The sequence below is a fragment of the Phacochoerus africanus genome, chromosome 12, assembly GCF_016906955.1.
Source record: "Phacochoerus africanus isolate WHEZ1 chromosome 12, ROS_Pafr_v1, whole genome shotgun sequence".
Lineage (NCBI taxonomy): Eukaryota > Metazoa > Chordata > Mammalia > Artiodactyla > Suidae > Phacochoerus > Phacochoerus africanus.
Genome location: NC_062555.1, coordinates 74,117,615 through 74,136,762, shown reverse-complemented (window position 1 = coordinate 74,136,762; position 19,148 = coordinate 74,117,615). Strand labels below are relative to the sequence as shown.

General features: G+C 56.8%; 1 protein-coding gene across 2 annotated transcripts in view; it reads right to left on the bottom strand.

Moving 5' to 3' along the window:
* Nucleotides 1-19,148, bottom strand: part of DIP2C (disco interacting protein 2 homolog C) — a 330,049-nt gene that overhangs the window by 253,086 nt on the left and 57,815 nt on the right. The window lies entirely within an intron of this gene.

Below are 19,148 nucleotides of genomic sequence, written 5' to 3'. Positions count from 1 at the left end.
GCCAAGCGTGGCCAGCACTGCTCATCCTCCCGAGGTCTGGAGGTTCGGACCTAGTGCCTGAGCGATGACATCTGTGGGGAGGGGTCCCTGTCACCCCTCTGGACCCTGGAGGAGAGGTGGTGGTGGGAAACCAATGCCATCCTGCCCCTCCTGCTCAACCTCGTCTGGAGCAACATTGCCTCCAGCGCCCCAGCCTTTGTCTAATTCTGGGGGCTCAGTGCCCAGAACCAGCCCCCTGGTCACCTCTGCTCCGGCTCCGAGGTCATCTGCAGGCCTCTGAGGAGGACAGCGCACACACAGAAACTGAGGAGCCAGAAGAAAACAGCCTCCCCACTGGCTGGATCCACCAGGACCTGCAGCTGTCCTGGTCTCCTCATTGCCCCCTAATTACACCTCAGTCACGGAACCTCTCAAAGGGACCCACGAAAACTGTCACAGGTGGCAATTAAGGCTCGAGCTGAATGAAGTGTCAGTTCTTACCTTTCATTTGTCAAGATCAACATGCACGGCAACAGGGGCTCTGAGCCCATCATCACTAGAAAGGACATAATTAGCTCCGTTTACACAGATCCTGCAGGTGCTGTTCCATTCTTGGTTTAACTTGTAAACCAGCCTCCCACCCACCCCATCTTTTAAAACCAGTTTCCTGGCTACATTTTTCTCAACAGAAGCACCAGTTACCCAGGTGGAGGACAAACGACCACACTTAAATAATAACAGCTATTGTTGTTGTTGTTGCTGCTGCTGCTGCTGCTGCTGTTGTCGTTATGTCCAGGCCCATGGCATGCAGACATTCCCAGGCCAGGGACTGAAGCAGAGCCACAGCAGTGGCAATGCCGAATCCTTAACCACTAGGCCACCACAGAACTCCTAAATGTGTTTTTAATGCCATCAGTTTGCACCGAAGCTTCCAAATACCCAGCTGATTTGAGTCTTGTAAATAAAGTCATGCTGGTAACTGAACAAAACTTCCCTTTTCATGTATTTACCTTTTGAGTTAGATGAAAGCGCGAAGTCTATGAAACAGACATCAGGGACTCTCAAATAAAAGCAAGGTTGCCATAGCCCCTCCTCCACTCCCGTCTCTCTGCCCCCTGGACGTTCCACTTGGGGTGCTCCACAGCCTCAAACACAACTTCCCCCAGACGAAACTCACCAGCCCCCTCAGTGCCTTCCCGATCCCTCCCTCCTCCTAGCTGCCCGTTGGAATCTACACCATCGTCCATCCAGCCCTCCCAAATCGGAAAACTGATTCATCACCATTCTTTTCTAAGACCTTCAAGTCACCACCAATTACCATTAATTTCACCTCTTAAGCATCTCTCAGCCCACACCCTCCCCCCAACTCATGCCTTCATCATCTCTTTCCTAGTTTATTTCAGAAATCTACTATTCATGACCACCCTGAAGGCAGGATTTAAACTCTGAAATAACCGTTTACTATTTGTAAGTCTCCAAATAATACATGCTGGAGACGGTGTAGAGAAAAGGGAACCCGCCTACGCTGTTGATGGGAATGCAAACTTGGAGCACAGCACGGAGGTTGCTTAAAAAATTAAAGATAGAGTTGCCATATAATCTAGGAATCCCACTCCTGAGCATCCATGTGGAAAAGACAAAAACTCTAATTCAAAAAGATACGTGCACCCCGATTATTCACAGCAGCACTTTCACAACAGCCAAGACACAGAAGCAACCCAAATGTCCCTCAACAGAGGAATGGATAAAGAAGGTGATATATACACAACAGAATACAACTCAGCCATAAAAGTATAATTCAATAATGCTGTTTCAGCAACATGGGCAGACCCAGAGATTATCACACTAAGTCAGTCAGACAGAGAAAGACATATACCATATGATACCACTTATATGTGGAATCTAAAAAAAAAAAATGGTACAAGTGAACTTATTTACAAAACAGAAATAAACTCAGACATAGAAAACAAACTTATAGTTAGCAAAGGGGATAGTGGGGTTGGGGGGTAAATCAGGAGTTTGGAGTTCACAGACACACACTACCCTGTATAAGGCAGATAAACAAGGACTTAGTGTGGTGCACAGGGAACTACACTCAACTTGCTATAATCTATTATGGAAAAGCATCTGAAAAAGCATATAAGTATAAGTATATATATGACACCGCTGAGACCCAGCCCGCCACCCCTTGTACTGGCTCAGTCCTGCAGGGCCATCATCTTTCAGGGAGAAACGAAATGACTAATGTATAACTAAATGACTTTGCTGTACCCTGAAACACTATAAATCAACTAGACTTCAGTTTTTTTAAAAAGGGAACATTTGGAGGGAAAAAAACTATTTACTATTTGTGTTATGATCATCGTAAGTCTGAAAGCCACCATTTTTGACACTTAAGCAAATTACCTTCCCCTGACCAAAGGGGACCCTAAGCACAGCGGGCCCTGCTGTGCTAAAAGGGGGCACAAACACAAGCTCCGAGAGCCAGGGTCACTGACGCTGCTGGCCTGAGGGTCGCCGGGGGCGGGGGGGGGGGGGCAGGTAAGGGCTACTCCCCGGTTTCCGTCCCCGCTCTGAAGGGCTCCGGGGCGATCCGAGCCATCAGCATCACGGAAAATGAGAAGGTCCCATAAACAAAATACCCCCTTTTTAAATTAAACTCATTATATTAATGTAAACATTCAGTAAGTCCACCAGAGTCATAGAATAGTTGGTATTAAGTTTTCCTCCTTATGCGATATATCATTTACTCGCCCATTTATTCTATACATATTTATTCAATTATTTAAAAAACTACACTTCAGGAGACACAAAGACAAGTAAGGCAGCTCCTCTGGGACAGACGACGGGCCTGCAGGTGGAAAGAGCACACTGAGGACTAAACCAGCGTAAGGGTCGCAGGCTGGGTCTCAGCGGGGTCACAGCTCCCCTGCCGAGCTCACCGTCCACAGCCTCCACCTACAGCCCTGCCAGCTCCTTCTCCAGACCCTAACTTCACCAGCACTCAATAAAGATCCAAAGGAACCAGCCCGACAAGGTCACGGACAGGAGCCGTGAGCCAGGGCAACAGCCTGCAAGCAACACACTGAACTCTGGGACGTTTGTCCACAAACACGGGTTCTTTTCGGGAACCGGCCACAGGTGTCCTCCCGGCCCAAAGACCCAGCCCTCGGCGCCTCCCGGGCCGCAGGCAGCATGCGGGCAGGAGCCCCCAGTGACCAGGCCACCCAGAGACAAAACGGCACTGGTCACAAGAGCGTGAAGCATTTTACCAATTATGACCCTACAATCAATATGTGCCACCAAAATGACAACAGTAAATACGCTATTAAATGAATTTGTCTCATGATTTGCTCACAGGACACGATACATCACAAAACCAGGCCTCCCGATGATTCCATGAGCCTCTAAATGCCCTTGATCTATTTCTGTCCCCTCGTGTTTTTATACCAAATAAGCCTAAGGTCAGAGGAGCAGAAAGACTATTTCTGACAGCAGCTGGGACGTCTCGAGGACAGAACTTGACCCGTAGGTACCGGCTGACCCCAGCATCGCTCCTTCGGTGCAGAAAAGACCAAGAGACAGGGAGGCAGGTCCGTGTCCCTGGGGTCACTGCTGCCCCCCACCCGCACACGCCCTGCAGGGCAGGGGCCTCCCTCAGCCCTCGCCCTGCGGGTCACCTGAAGAGGCGGATGTGACAGCCAGTCGCCCCCGGGGAATCTCCACGCATCTGTCCAGACAGGGGGCCAAGGGTGCCGGGTGAGCCACTGCGGGAGTGAAGCGTTCCGCTCTCCCAGCAAGGAAGACAGGTCACTAGGGCAGCCTTTCCTCGGGGACACTGGAGGGCAGCCGCAGTGACCCACAGGCCCCAGGCGAGTACGGAGACGGGCCCAGCGCGAAGCCAGAGAGGACTCAGCCCATGGACGTCCTCTGCCCCGACCAAAGGCCCCCCACAAGCACGCGTCCCCTCGACCCGCACCTCCCACGGCAAACACTCCAAACCGCCCCCCCCAGGCTCGCTGGGACACAGTCGACGGGCGGCGGCCCTGGAGCCCGCGTGTCCTCTCGTCCCCACTGTGCCCAAGACCCCACCTGTCCCAACCATTCGTCCCTCAAATGGAAAGCAGGCAGGGGCTTCTGCTTTATTTTCTCAAGTGTGGGAAGAGCCGTCCCTGCTGCCCGAAGGCGACCGCGTGCGCAGCAAAGCAAAGCACCTGCAGCCAGGCGGTGCCTCTGGAGTTTATTTTAAACTGTCACTGGCAAAATCAAAGCCCGTGGATGTTTGCCTTTCAGTCAAAGGCAGAGAAAAACCCACCGTGGGCCACCCCCCGCCCCAACGCCCTGAAAGTCTCTGCATCAGAGACAAACGTGGTCCCTCGTCCCTGCTTCGTAAACTGAACTGACAAAGGCCGTGTGAAAACCAGGACCCAGAAATAAAGCAAGCGAAGAAAGGCCAGGTCGGCCCAAATTGGGCTCCAGGACCGCAGCCTCTCCCGGTTGCGAACTGAGTTCAGAGCAAAGAATCCGGACTTCCCTCCAGAGCAGACGGCTGCCTCTTCCTTCCTCCCTCGGATTCCCGCAGAAGTGAGACCTCACGGAAAGGGTTCGATTCAGAACAGGCGAAGACTTAGCGGACACCATACCCAGCAAAAACAAGGGTTAAAGGAATTCAGAGAAGCGTCAGCTTTTTGGAGTGCGCGTCCCCCTATTATCTGTGCCATATTCAGAAACCAGTCTGGTGAGCCAGCTCTGGGGACCGCCAGGCACCTCCCCAACAGCAGAAGGACGAAGGACAGGACGGCGGGAAAGAGAGTCCTCAACAGGTCAAGACCAGACAACACCACATCAAAGCACAGTCTTACCACTGGCTTCGCAGCAGAAGGGAGGCGGCGCTGGCCAGTCCTCGCCTGCGGCCACCCGCGGGCTGCCATCAGCGGTGTCCCTGGAGAGGGCTGAGGGACCTCCCAGGTCCTCTAACGTAGCCGCCTCAGATGACAAGGCTCGCTGTGGACAAACCAAGCCCCCACCCCAGGGGCCTTGCCTCTGTCTTTTCACACTGAAGACATATTTAGATTCTGAGCCTAAAATGCAAGATAAAAACATAGAGATGAATGGGAAGAAACTCTGGAACTTAACCTAGAGTTTACCGAATACCCAACTCTAACTCATCTTCAAAAAGGAGACCCAACGAATTCAGTCTCAACTCTTTCTTAAATTTCCCTGAGTATCTAGAATAATCTAGTTCCTTTGTCCCTTTGAAACATGAATAGTCCAACAAACAGCTATTTCATTTCAGGGAAAAGGCTGAAATCATTTTTAAAGTCCCTACCACAAAACACTTACTGTTCATCTCTCTGTGTTTTATGATAAAAGGAGGGTTCAGCTTGAAGCGCCTACAACACAGCTTTCGTTACAGAGCAATTGTGTGAAGACATAAGAACATCGAGAAACACTTGGTCTAAGCGCTTAGAACCCCCAGAACAAGTCTTAACAGCAAGAGGAAAAGATAGCACAGTGTGGATCCTTAACGATTCTGTCTTCGGCCTGCCAAAAAGCCAAGGAAATGCCCCACGTCCAGCAGAAAGCAAGAAAGAGTATCCCTCGGATGAGCAGTTATTTCTGACCACTTCCCTCTGATGGCCACTGACCAACAAAGTCCGCACGTCCTGGCTTTGATTCCACTGAAACTAGGCCGAAGAGTTCACAGCTCAGGAGTGCCCCATGTGTCTTAAGAGTCCAAGTGTGGCTCTGAGAGAAGTAAACGCCTTTGAGGGAGTTCCCTGGTGGGCCAGTGGTCAGGGCTCAGTGAAACGCAGCAGCCTGGCTTCAATCCCTGGTCTGGAAACATCACGCCATTGTACGTCGAAAAAAGGAAAAAAGGAAGAAAGGGATGGAGGGAGGGAGGGAGTTAGGGAAAAAAAAAACAAAAACCTTTTATTATATGAATGAGGTCTCTAAACCTTTCCGGAATTTTCTTTAGGAGATACATCCAGAGTTTGTGTCAGCTAATTACACCCCTAAAGTTTCACTAGCCGCTGCAGCAGACATGAGGCGAAGACACATCCTCAAATTGTTCCCTGAGACCAGCTCTTTTTTTAGGGCTCACATGTGAGTGTGGTGGTTGTTTTTTGAGATGAGAGAAAGGAGTATTTTACAACCGTGAGTATATGTCTGTTTCATGCAAAAACAACACTCACAGTCAGAGACAGTGCTACCGATTTGCTTCACCAGGCCCCTGCTCCAACGGAGACACGGCAGGAAGATCCACTCAGGTCACCACGGAAGCGAACCCCCCCCCCCGGGGGTGGGGGCTTGTTAGCCCTGCTCTGGGAAGCGGCAGGAGTCCACGTGCACCTGTGCTGCCGGGGTTCCAGCGAAGAGGCAGGGTCCAGTCTGGGTCCCCTCCAGGCTGCAAAGGGGTCACGGCACCTTCACCACCCAAGGAGTGTTTTGACGGTGCAGCTAACTTTGGGGCAAGGTGCAGACCTAGAGGAGGTCACAGAAGCAAAAAGGGGACCGTTTGATCAAACGGAATAACCCGTGTGCAGGGGCTGCCGGGCGCCTGAAGTGCAGTGCACCCGCGGCCGGCCCAGGAGACCATTGTGTATGATCTGGGCTGGGGGATCCTGAGATCACTGCCAAACCTGCTTGTCTCTCTCGGACCCACACCGACCCAAACTTCCAGGAGGAAGAGGTGAACCAGGAAAACCATGTTCGGTGAGGCCACAGGGGAGAGAGCAGCTTCCGTGCAGGAATCCAGGGGGAGGCACCAGAGCCACGAGCCGGCAGGGGAGCTGGCACAGATGGAGGGTGGACAACGGGCTCTCCAGGGCAGGCAGACAGAAAAGCCCCGAAACACGTCCGCAAGGCGTCAGCACAGTCAGCGTCACCTGGGAAATGGAGGGCTTGGTAACTCGGTGGCTTGATCATCTCTCAGCTTCTCCCAGGCGCTTTTGGTTCCTCGGTAAAACACAGCTCAGGGGACCTGGGGGTTGGAGCCAATGCTCAAGGGGGGCTGCACGTCCAGCAACTGAATCATGAGCAGAAGGTTCCAAGGTGAGGGCACGGGTAGGAATACACTGTGCATCCTACACTGATGTCTCAGGGGAGCATTAGGATGTGGCGGCTTTTCAGGGACCTCATTTCTGCCCAGAGTGCAGAGGGGCTGGTCTGACGCAGAGATGGACAGACAGGGTCTGGTCCACCTCCCAGGGCGAGACATGGGGACACAAGGATTAGGCAGGAGCAGCTGGCCTCCAAGCTGGACGTGAGTCAGGACTCTGGGTTCGAGCCTGGCTGTGCCGCATGGGACCCTCCTGCCCTGCAGCCTAGCAATGTCCAGGAGAACACCAAGCAGAGGCAGAACCCCTCCCCACCCTCGCAGCCAACAAAGCGCCCTTGGCAGCCACAAGGCTGTGAGCCAAGCTGCCTCCTGAGCAGCACTGGGAGCTTTACTTAAGTTTTGCTGATTTGAATTTGAGGAGCCACATTGGCCAGTGGCTAAGGGCCAGCACCAACCCCCCCGCACCTGCCCTCCGTGGGCGGGCTTTTCTCCTGTCCAAGGGTGAAATGCTGGGAGGAGCAAGAAGGCACGGATGGGCCAGTGGTTAAGTGCAAACAGTCACCTAAGCGCTTTGGGCTACATATGGCTGGGCTTCCAGGAGGCTGGGGTTCCAGGCAGCTCCCCTGGCCCAGCCCTCAGCCCTCCTTGCCCCCCAGATGCAGTAATACACACTCGTCCCCAGAACTCAGGTTAGTCTCTGCCACCCCTGCACCCAGGTCTGTAAAGACAGGAAAGAGCGATGCTCAAACAACAGGCACAGCCACGGAGAAGAGCCGGAGCCCCACAAACTCCTGTGTCTGAAGGGCTTCACCTTTGGCAGAGAGCTGATGTGATGCTGGGCCACTAGAGGGGCAGAAGAAACACGGGGCCTCCTTCCGGGCTGAATGTCCCGTCCCCAGGACTCCCGCATGGAGGCCCGAACACCCCTGCCCCGGGCCATGGTGTCAGGAGGTGAGGCCCCTGGAAGGTGATGAGGTGACAGAGAGGGAGCCCCCAGGAGGAGGTGAGTGCCCTTGGAAAAGGAGGCCAGAGAGCTGCCGTCTGTCTCTGCCTCGGCCTGGATCTCGCTCACCCCCGGCACCCCCCCACCCCCGGCCGCCGCCTGCTCCCTGCGGACACGGTCGGAGGTGGCCGTCCAGGAACTGGGAGAACTGACCGCACCAGCGCCCTCCTCTTGTCCGTCCAGCCTCCAGAAGGATGAGAAAGGTGTAGCTGGGCATTTGTTATGGCAGCCGGGCTGACAGACACTGGACGTGGCCCTGAGAGCAGGGAGGCCCCGACCCCAGCGACCCCACCTCCCCTGTGGGCCCCAGGGGGTCCAAGCCAGAAGCCCTGGCTGACCAGGCTCTCGGGTGCCCCTCCTGCCTTCTCTGCCTACGCTCTCACGAGAACAGGGAGAAGGTCACTTTCCGGGCAGGTCCGGGCACCATCTCCGCTCTTCCTCCTCCTGCCCAGCCCCAGGGCAGTGCTGCCAACGAGGGACCTCGGGCCAGCGATGACTCAGAGCCGCAAGTGCACCACGAAGGCCTCAGCACCCCGGCTCCTCAAGCGCGCACTGCGTCCCTTTGGTCCTGCAGCCACTCAGCAGAGTCTGAGGAATAACAGCCAGGACGGAGGAGCAAACTGACAGGCACCCTCGAAAGCGATCCCCGGATGCAGCTGAGTCCTGCATCCAGGATGCGACGGGATCCAGGCTTCCAGCTCCGGCCCGTGCCCCTACCCGCATCTCGCTGGGCTGAGGTTCTCCAAGGCGCATCACGAACCCCCGGGGCGTGACCTTCCTGTATGACAGCCAGCACCTCAGGGACCAGCTCTGTCAAGACGCAGCCGCGTTCAGAGTAACGGGGAAACGCCCGGCTGGAGCCCGAGCCCCTCCAAGTCCCCTCGTGGGCCCTAAGGAATCGACCACTTGGTCCCCGTGTGGTTAAAAAGGAGGGAGAGCCGGTTCTTTTCGCCAATCACCTGCTTTTCACTGACACATTTTAAATTGTAACACTGTGATTGCCACAGGATTAATCAAGCGAAATAAAAAATAGCGTCATATAAAGGTTTACCACACTCAACAATAGTTTGAAAGCACGCCTATGCTTCCAAATCCCCTCCTATTTTACATGCCAAAATGCAAATGAAAGAAGTGGAAATACTCTCAAACTTTTTAAAATCTTGCCTAGAAATGATACTCATCGTTTTTTACTTTTAAGAAGGGATTCCTTTTAAAACTACAGTTGTTTGTGGTTCCAGACAGATGCTGAGGCTGGCTACTCACTTTCAATTCCATTTGAGGCTGGAAAACTCAGGATACGCTTTCCAGACGGAAGGGTCCCCCTGGGCCCAGACCCCCCCCCCCCCCAAGAACACGGACAGGCAGGGGCTCCTTCCTGCCCACTCCGGCCGTTCTCTGCTGAGGCCGCCTGTCAAGTACAACACAGATGGGAGCGTGGGAAGGAGAGACTATTCTGGGGATCCCTGCGGCGGGGAGACCCCTGCACCAGGGGACAGACGGCCAGCATCTGGCGGTGAGGCGGGAAGGGCATTTCTTTACAGGGAGGAGTCGGCAGGGCCAGGGAGAGTGGGGAGTGGGCTGCGAAGAGCCGGGTCGGACCAGGTCAGGGAGGGTCCAGGCGAGGCCCGCTGCTCCAGGGGCCCTGAGGAGGCACTGCCTGCTGCTTGGGTGCAGGGACCTGCCGGAGGACGGAAGCTAACATTCTGCTCCCTGATCGGTGCGGGGAGCAGCCAGTGAGGCACCTTGGACCTGGGAGGGTCTGAGTGGGCTCTGTCCCAAGGACACAGGGCTTCGGAGCCTTCCCAGGTCTCGGGGAAGGGGGTTCTCTGCAGCAAGCAAAGGGCACAGGGGACCCCTCAGATGCCCTCCCTGGCAAGACACAGGACTTGGGAGAACCCAGGGGTCAGCCGCCAAGGTCTGTGCAGTCTGGACCCACTGAGGTCTGGGGGTTCCTGCACTGGCCCAGCTCACCGGAGTCGTTCTGCAGCAGACACACGACCGCAACGGCCCTGCCACAGGAACAGCGCGCCGCCTCTCGCTGTGTCTCGATGGACCAGAGAGCTTCACGGAAACCCCGCAGAGATGCTCGGGAATCCCCTGCAGGGGGACAGGTCGGCCGAGACGACCCCGGCTGGACCAGCTGCCCCGTGAGAGGAGCGTGGGCGGCACTGCTTCTGGAGGCCACTTTCCGCCCCTGGTGACGGCAGCAGTGGCAGCGACAAAACCTGGCAGGCAGCTGCAGGGGTGCAGAACATGGCCTGTAAGGGCCCCTCACTCAGGAGCAGTAGCCGAGAACCTGCCCTAACGCTGCGAAGCAGAACCAACCTGCCCCGGGGAGGCGCTTTCACCCAGTGTGCCTGAGAAAATGTCCCGTGTTCACATTTAAGTTCCAATGTGTCAGCGAATGACGAAACCTATGTGAACGTGATTCATACAAAGCACATAAACCAGTGAAGTAAGAACTTCAGCCAAGTGTACATCTCCCGTACCCCAACCCTCAGATGGGGATTCACGCCGGCCCGGGGCCTCTTCTGTCCCCGGTATCACTCTAATTCCTCAGCCTCACAAACACGCAAGACGCGTCCCAAGCGAGATCCGAACACGTGTTTCCAACATAACACATGTTATTACAAGACCAGACGACATGGCTGTGACGCCGGTTTTTTTTAAGGCCCAAGGATGCAAAGAAGACACACTACTTTCCACGTGTCTCTTCCACCGCAGAGGAAGCCTCTCTTCTCTCCCAGAAACCACCTCGCACTGTAATTTGGGGCACTCGGAAAGGTGGATGCAACCTGGGATCTTCTAAAACAGAGGCGACAACGACAAATACCATAAAATTCCCAGAATTATAAAAATAAATGAATAAATCTCGCAGAGGCAATGAACAGGAACACCGTACCACATTATCACAAATCCAGTGGCTTCGGAACCAGAAATGTCTCCCTCAGCCGTGGGGGCCCGAGGTCTCGTGGACCCCGTGGTGTGGGCAGGGCTGGCTCCTCCCGAGGCCTCGGCATGGGGGGGGGGGGTGTCTGTGCCTGACGCACTCCAGCGTCTGCAGAGGCCCCGCAGCACCCCAGCCTCTGTCCCCTGCACACCTGCTTCTCTGACAGACCCCCCTCCTCCCATGAGGACCCTGGGACAATGCTGGCCCCCCCAGATAATCCAGGCCGTCGCCCATGTGGCATCCTTAATTTCGTCACCCTCTGCCACGGGTGGTGACACGGTCTCACTGGGGACCAGGACAGTGTATATCGGCGGGGGCATTACTCTGCCAAACATAAGCCTAACAGGTAAAAATCACTTAGGGAATGTCTGCGGTTACTTTTCTATTTAACTTTTGCATTTAGGACCCAAATATCACGTCACATGAACAACTAACTGCACAGTCATGGGATGTCACCCAACATAACTTAAAAAAATCAAACAACAAGTACTGAGTGTCTAGCGTCTTTCCAGAGCTGCCTAGTGGGATGGAGAGCATGCACATGTTACATACATGCACACAAGTGTACACACAGAGACACACACACATACACACAAGGCACACAAAGACACAGAGACACACGCATGCACAAACACACCCACGTACACACACGTGCACACAGAAACACATGCATGCACGCGAAGATACAGAGACACACCCACGTACACACAGGCACACAGAGAAACCCAGAGACCCACATGCAAACCCGCAAATGTTTAAAATCAAATATAAAAAGCCTTCGACTTCAGTATTCTTATTAAATACTATTACAATAAAAGAGTCTCTTGATTACATAAATTTTTTTAGCTTGGGGTTTCGTTTTTCTTTTCAAAGTAACCATTCCCCCCAAAAAAAGACTCCTCCATAATCTCAGAGTTCACTCCCTCCACAGAAAGGTGCGCTAAAGAAAAAATAACTCCTTAGACGACACGGGGGCCGCCAGGCCTGGGCCAAGCACGCTGTGCTCCCCTCGGGAGCAGGAGCGCCTGCAGCTGGCGGCAGGAAAAGTGCGGGGCCTCGCCGAGGACCGGGCCAGGAGGTCTGGGCTCCCTCCTCGCCGTGTGGGCTTGCTGCTCTTCCGACACGGCCTCGGGTCCAGTCTCTTACAAAAACGAGAGATCAGGCAAACAGAAGACCGGCGACATCGGAAGAATCTGCGAACCACATGTGAAGCAAGAGCCACGGACAACGAGCCTCGGACACAGCACACAGCGGGGAGGCCTGGGCGGCGGCCCGGAGCCTTACAGACGCGCTGCCTGCACCTGCCGCGGGGCGGCCCCGCGCTCTCTCCAGCCCGGACCCCCCTCGCGCTGTTTCCCGGGAACCACGACCTCAGTCGCCAGGCTTCAAACCCAAGCCGCGTTTCCCGTCAAGATGGGAATGGGGGCAGGACAGCAGAATTTCCACAGCCCACACGACGACTGGCTTCGGGCGTCTTGGGAAGGCACGAGGATCCCAGCTTCTTCATTTCACAGGGTTCCAGGATCTCCTGAACCATCCTTTCAGTGTACACTCAGGAGTCCCTTGCCAAATCCAGTAAGGCCTAAATTCCTCGCCAAAAAACCAAAGCATGGCCACAGACAACAAGATCGACGGAGGCCCTGGTCTAAATACACAAGCTGTACTTGTGCAAGGCTGGTCTGGAGGAAAATGTGCAGCGGAAACTAGAAACCGTGCAACTTCTTTACCCTCACTTTGAACTTGACTGTGAGGCTGTCCTGAATCAAGCCTCACGTGTCTGAAGTGCGATGTGTGTGACTTCACTGCTCACCTCTGTTTGCAGTACTGACCCCTCGACGACTAACCACAGTCCACCGAGACTTGCCAGGCATGTGACCAGGCACAAACCAGCAATGACGACGCACTAAAAATGCCTTCTCGAGCGTTTCTATCATGCTGACACGGTCCTAACCAAACGAGGAGGCTCGGGATCTACACAGGGCCCAGCCAAGCCCCCTCCGTCCCCAGTCCAAACCCAAGAACCCGCAGGGGAGTCGTGGGGGAGCTGAACCCACACCCACGGTGGCTCACAGCCCCTGAGGCTGCGCCCCCTCCTCAAGAGCACATCGTCCACTGGACCCTCCGAGTTTTGAGTTTCATCTGTGAAAGGCCCCCACCCTACGGTGAAAAAGCAACCACTCCCCGCCAGCCCCCGGAGCACCCCTGGGCCTGCATCCCGGGGCTGCAGCGAAAAGACCCTCGCCCGCCTCACGCCCGGCGGCTGCTGGCCTGGGAAGCGCGCCTGCAGGAGTGAAGCACGTGGAGGCCACGTCCCAGGCCTCGTTTGCTCCGTCCCGATCCCTAAAGGGTCTCTTCGGCAGGAACGCCTTCTACGTGAGGAAGTCAGACCTGCCCGTCACAGCCTCAGCGGGTAGGACTCTGAGCCCCCAGCCCTCGGGCTCCATCCCGGGTTCGGGGGGCTCCCTGCAGCCAACCCCAGCCCCCTCCCCTCTGGATCTGGAGTTCCCGCTAATCAGGACGAGGGTCCTGCTGCCTAAGGATTCCGCCAAACCCCCTAAAGAAGAACGTTCGTAAGCTCAGGACCAGACCCATCCCCAACCCTGGGAGACGCGCGTGGCCACACACAAGGACCCCTGACTTGTCGTCCCAGTCAGCCGCACCCGGGCAGAAGCCAGAAGAGCTTTATCGCGGAACCAGGTGAGAGGCTAAGGGCTGCTTCCAGCCGCTGACAGGCAACCAGAAGACACCAGGCACCCAAACCACCACCTTCCAGACTCGAGGGCATGTGGAGCCACGACCACACCTCCACACACACGTGCCAGAGGGGACCTGCACAGGGCCAGGCCGGGCACGGAGCAGGCCTACGGCGTCCCACACACTCTGACTGGCTCCTCTACCCCAGGGAAGAGGGCACGCGGCCTAAGACCGCCGGATCTGGAGCCGGGCTGTGCTCCAGGCGGCCGTGAAGATGCCAGCAGCCGAGCCGACCCGCCGCTCGCTTGTCGACGTGGATGCTCGGCTCGGGGACACGGCGGGTCTCCACCTCGAACCTGTCTGACCACCTGACCCAGGAAAGCAGGCACTTGTTCCCCGAGCTGAGACGGAAGCCTAGACGGGATCACTGCAAAGACACGCCCGAGAGTGGGTGACCCCAGAACCGGCCACCCGGAGACGGAGCGCGTTCCACCACTCACGCGTCTGCGATGGCGCGAGGCTGTCTGCACAGCGCTGCCGTCTTCAGCAGAGACGGGGGAGGCTCGGGCCCGAGTGACGCCTGCGGCCCTCGCGATCCAAGAGAGCCTGAGCACCCTGCAGGCTCCAGGTCAGTGAGCCCCCAGCCGTCCTCGCTGAGACGCAGGAGCCCGCAGCGACGCAGGGACCCTCACGCAGTCCCAGGGTGAGTCCCGCGGGGGCTGGGCTCACAAACAGCCCCCAGTGCCCCGCAGGAAGGAACACAAGCGCTCACCCTCAGAGCTGACAGGCCTCCCTCCCCTGACCTGAGGGAGACGCCCTCCACCCCCGAATCTCCACGCTGAGTCTGCACGCTGAGCCGACTCTCGGCAGGTGCAGCTCCGCGCCTCCCGCTGTGTGTTCTCCTGCGAACGCCACAGAGGGCTCCGCCTGCGGAAGACGCGGGAGAAGCCCGCATCATTCCACACGGTTATCCTCACCCGGACAATTGGCTACCCCAGGGCGCAGCGCCACAGGAAGAGGATGATTAACCTGTTCCCCCAAAACCCTAACGCCTTCCAACCAGAAAGCCGAGGCGCGAGCATTGCGCGAAACTCCTTCCCCTCCCCTTTTGCTGTCTGAGTCACAGCACCGAAGCGACAGTGCATCACGCAAGGGAAGGGTGAGACACCCGGCTGTCCTGACTCACGGCTCTCAATGTGTTGGAGAACAGCTAAAAATATGGAGCCAGTAACGACCGGAACCCATGTAACAGCCTCCCCACACCTCGAGCTCCGTCCAAGCACCCCCGCAGCCTCCTCACTGAGCTCTCCTCCGGGCAAAAGGCGAGTCTGTCCCCCGTGGGAAGGGGCTGGAGGGGGGGCCAGAGGGAGGACCGGGAAGAGACTAAAACAGCCAAAGGTGTCCACACCTACAGCTCAGCAGATAAAATGATGTGGTGTTTCTTCCAAGAACTGCTCATTCCGGCATCTGAGTTATATGTCTGCCAGACAGAAGGGCTGGCGCCCTGTGGCCCGGGGACAGCGGGAGGAAAGTCAAGGCCAAATGGTTCCACGGGTTTAGTTCTTGGCCAGGCCAGGCCAGGCAAGCAGCCACATCAGGGTCCACTGTGGACGGCCCGTATTCCCCCTTCTTTTAATCATTACCACTGTTTCATGATCGCTGGAAGGGACTTAACAGCAGCTAATTAAGGCCACTGCACCACCTGCTACACAGTCACACGGACACACATTCCCACTCAAAGTGGGCTTTATCCCAGGAACTGGGGCCTGGAAACGGAGTCCAGCGGGCTCTTCCTCCCGCTCCCTCGGGCCACCAGCCCTGGAGGGAGGGGCCGGCCCCTCACTCTGTGACACGCCTGGGTCTGACCTTGGCCTCCAGCCCCTGCCTTCCTCCAGCCTAAGACACACAGGGACTTTTCTCAACAGGTGGCCAGGAAGCCTGGGTGTTCCAAACCGGTGGCTGCAACCCGAGTCGTCCGGCCCACGGCACTCTGACAACTACTGAGACCAGGAAAGCTGCTCAGCAACTGATTCCAGGAATGCTCACTTCAAAGGCACAAAGGTCTGAGTTCAAAGCAGCGACTGCACATCTTAGGCGCATGATGCGGCGACTGCAGGAACCAGTGCTGAGCCTGACCTGTGTGCATGATGCGCGATCGACACAGCAGGGAAGCGCCGTTCTCCCCCAATGTGGACGGCGGGACCCGCCACCGTGTTCCTGGAAACTCCCCAAGACCAAGACAGGGCGCGGCCAGGGGCGAACCGCACTGCCTGCCGCCCCCGCGAAGCCCCTGACATCAACAGGCAGCTCGGAGAGCAGCTCGGGGCGGCGGGCCGCTATCCTGGGCGCCACCAGCCTTCCGTCCAGGCGCCCTCGTCCAGGCGCCCTCCTCCGCCCCCCGCCAGCCAGCAGTGCTTCCAAGAAGACAGAAACGTGCCAGGTCTGCTCGGTCGGAACAGAAGCCAGTGGTCACATGGGGGAAGTGTGACTCCAGGACAGGACTTCCAATTAATAAACGTCTTCAACTGCATTTCACTCAATTCACGTAATTAAAAGCTGTGGCTACTGGCTGCCAGAGTGCACATCGGAGGCTGAGGGGGGAATGCGCCCCGAAGCTCCTGACCCGTGATCAGAAAATCACCTCGGTAGCCTGGACAAGAGGGACCGTGGAAAGAACTCGGTCTCCGGAGCCAGACGGACCCGGCCGTGACCCCCAGCGCTAGATGGGTGACCGCCAGCATCTGCCTCCTCCGCCGAAAGAGGCGATAACGCCCACCTGGACAGGTGGCAGAACAGAGATAAGAGGCTGGCCCAGACGGCCCAGTGTCACCCTCAGGAAAGCGGGCTCTCCCGCAGAGGGGTCTCCTCCAGGAAAGCGGAGCGCAGGGTCAGAGCTGCCGCTGGGCTCCTTCCGCCAGCATCCAGGGACAACAGTAGACATTGCGTGTGTGCCATCTGCTCCGTCCTTCAGGAGAAATCACCAGCACAGCCATTAAAAAGGAGACCTCGAGTGGCATGTGTCTCCAATCCGACCCCCCAGGACCACACGGCCACCTGCGGGGCCTGGAGACTCGCGGGTATCCTCGTAGGGCCGGTCGTGTGTGACGGAGAACAGGTCTCTGGGCTGAGGGTCTGTCTCCTCAGGCACGTTTAACTCACTGAGCGATCAGTGAAGCATCAAGGTCACGTACAGTCACCTACCCACAACCACAGAGGGGAAGTAAGGGCACCGTGTCACCAAACGTCCATTCTCCAAGACATGCCTCCTGCCCTCACGCACACGTTCATAAAATGTCCGTTTACTGGGGATGCTGCGAGAGGCAGCTGAGAGCCGCCGTCCACGGCTCGCGCTCCCGCTGGAACCCTGGACCCACCTGGGCCATCACCGACAGCTTTTACCCGTGGAGCAAACATCCATCTGGCAGAGTTCCTGGTTTAGGGTTGAAAATCCGTGCCATGCACCAGGGTACACCACCTCCAAACGGCAGGGGTGTGCCTCACATCCCATTGCCCAAAAAGGCTCTTGGAAGGAAACCTACCAACTGCCACCACGTGCTCTCCTTCCAGGCTCATTACTTTCTGTCACGGTGGAGGCACAGCTCCACCCAGTTCCATGGCCACATGAAAGGTGCGGGGTCAAGGGGACGCAGCTCCGGGTGGAGCTCCTGCAGCGCCAGCGTTCTCTTCTTCCGGGGCATCCCGAAGGCTGCCCAGCAACGGCGCGGGCCCGTCTCCCTCCTCAGTCACGTCCCCCCACCACTCTGTCTGCCCCCCAGTTACAGGCTTTCATGGGGAAAACACGGTTCTTTTTACGTTGGTTTCAAACCAGTATGGCATTTCCAACAATTTTATCAATTAAATGATCAACGAGCAGCTTGTAATCTGGATCAAAATCTGATGCAACGCTCACAAGTAACTTGAGCCACAGTGATAGCTCCTATTTACATTACAGGTGAAAACCTCACCTCCTCTCCGTAGAGCGGTCACGGAACCACTTTCGTACCCAAACCAGCTCTTCGAGCCGTAAGAGCATCTTCAGTCAATTACTTTGCTTCCCTTACAAAAGATTTTTTCCTTTTCCAGCGTGGACTTTGAAACCTGTGGCCATGGGAGGAAATGCCCTAAGTCCATACTCCTGAGTCGGCCTGAGTCCCTCCTCCTCAGACCAGGGCACCGTGAGGCCCCCCTGAGCATCCTGGTGGCGAGCCCCCCCATCAGAGGAAAGCAGCACGGAAGCCACACACTGGACCAGGGACAAACCTGGAAGCAAGCCGGAGGCACAGAAACAACCTCCCCCTGTGCCACCCACGCAGATGCCCCTCGGGGTGGCTCTGGGATTGGGGGGGGTCACACATGTTAAGGGGGCGGTGCTGAGCCTGCCAGGGTGGGCACTCGGCCAGTGGGAATTCCCTCCTGCGAGGTAGCAGTTCACCAGGGGACAGGTCAGAACCACCCCGTGGCTTCTCCAAGTCAGGCATGGGGAGGTGTGGTGTTGCCTAAGAATCTGCATTTTACTGTGATTCTACAGACAAGAAGCCTGACGCCATGGATAAAAGGCCCCCCCAGCCCCGGGCTGGCTTCGCACATCTCCACAGGCGGAAAGGAGAGGATTCCAGTATTAGACCATAACTGGCGGCGGGGGGATGGGAGGCAAAGCTGGAGGAGACGAGGGCGACACCACAGCTCCTGCGCTCCGAGGCCCCAAGGAGGGGCAGAGCCGAGGGGAAAGATGTACCTGCCAGCCAGGGGGTCAGAAGGTCCCCCGAAACTGAGTAACAAATTGCTGAAGGCCAGGGGTGGGCAGCCTGAGCACAGAGCCGGGCCCTCCCTCCACTCTCAGACCCTCTGCAGCTCGCTCCTGGGCCCTCTGGAGCAGGCGGAGGGGGACAGGGGTCTGCAGAGGGGCTGCCGCTCCTGCAGGGGAGCCTGGAGAGGAGAGGCAGCACCCCCGCCCCGACAGGACAGCGCCTTCAGCCCCTGGGGGTGGGGGAGCTACCTGGACAAAGCCCACTGTCCCTGGAGGAAGGGAGAGAAAATCCCTCCACTCCCAGAGAAGTGACAAAACTGTCTGCTGCCAGCACGGATAGAGCTGGCTGACGGGAGGAAAGGGCAGGGTCACCCAGAAAGCCCCACTTTCCCCTAGAGCCGGGGGCTGGGGCTGGGCCAGGCCAGGAGGACCCTTTCTCCCGTGACCACTGGGAAGCACCAGGCAGCAAGGACCTGCACCTCCCGGGGCAGGGCTGGGCACAAAGAGGCACACCCAGCCCGAGCCGAGGCTGCACGATGCTGAGCACGACTCCAGCAACCTCAGCCTAGGCAGGAGGTGGGACCAGGGGATTTGAGGGCAACTCTAAGTGCAAGCTCCAATCACAGCCACACCCTGACAGGTGGACGCAGCCTCCCAGCAGGGACTTAGCAGGGATGTGGGGCCATTTCCAGCATAAGTACCCTAACCTCAG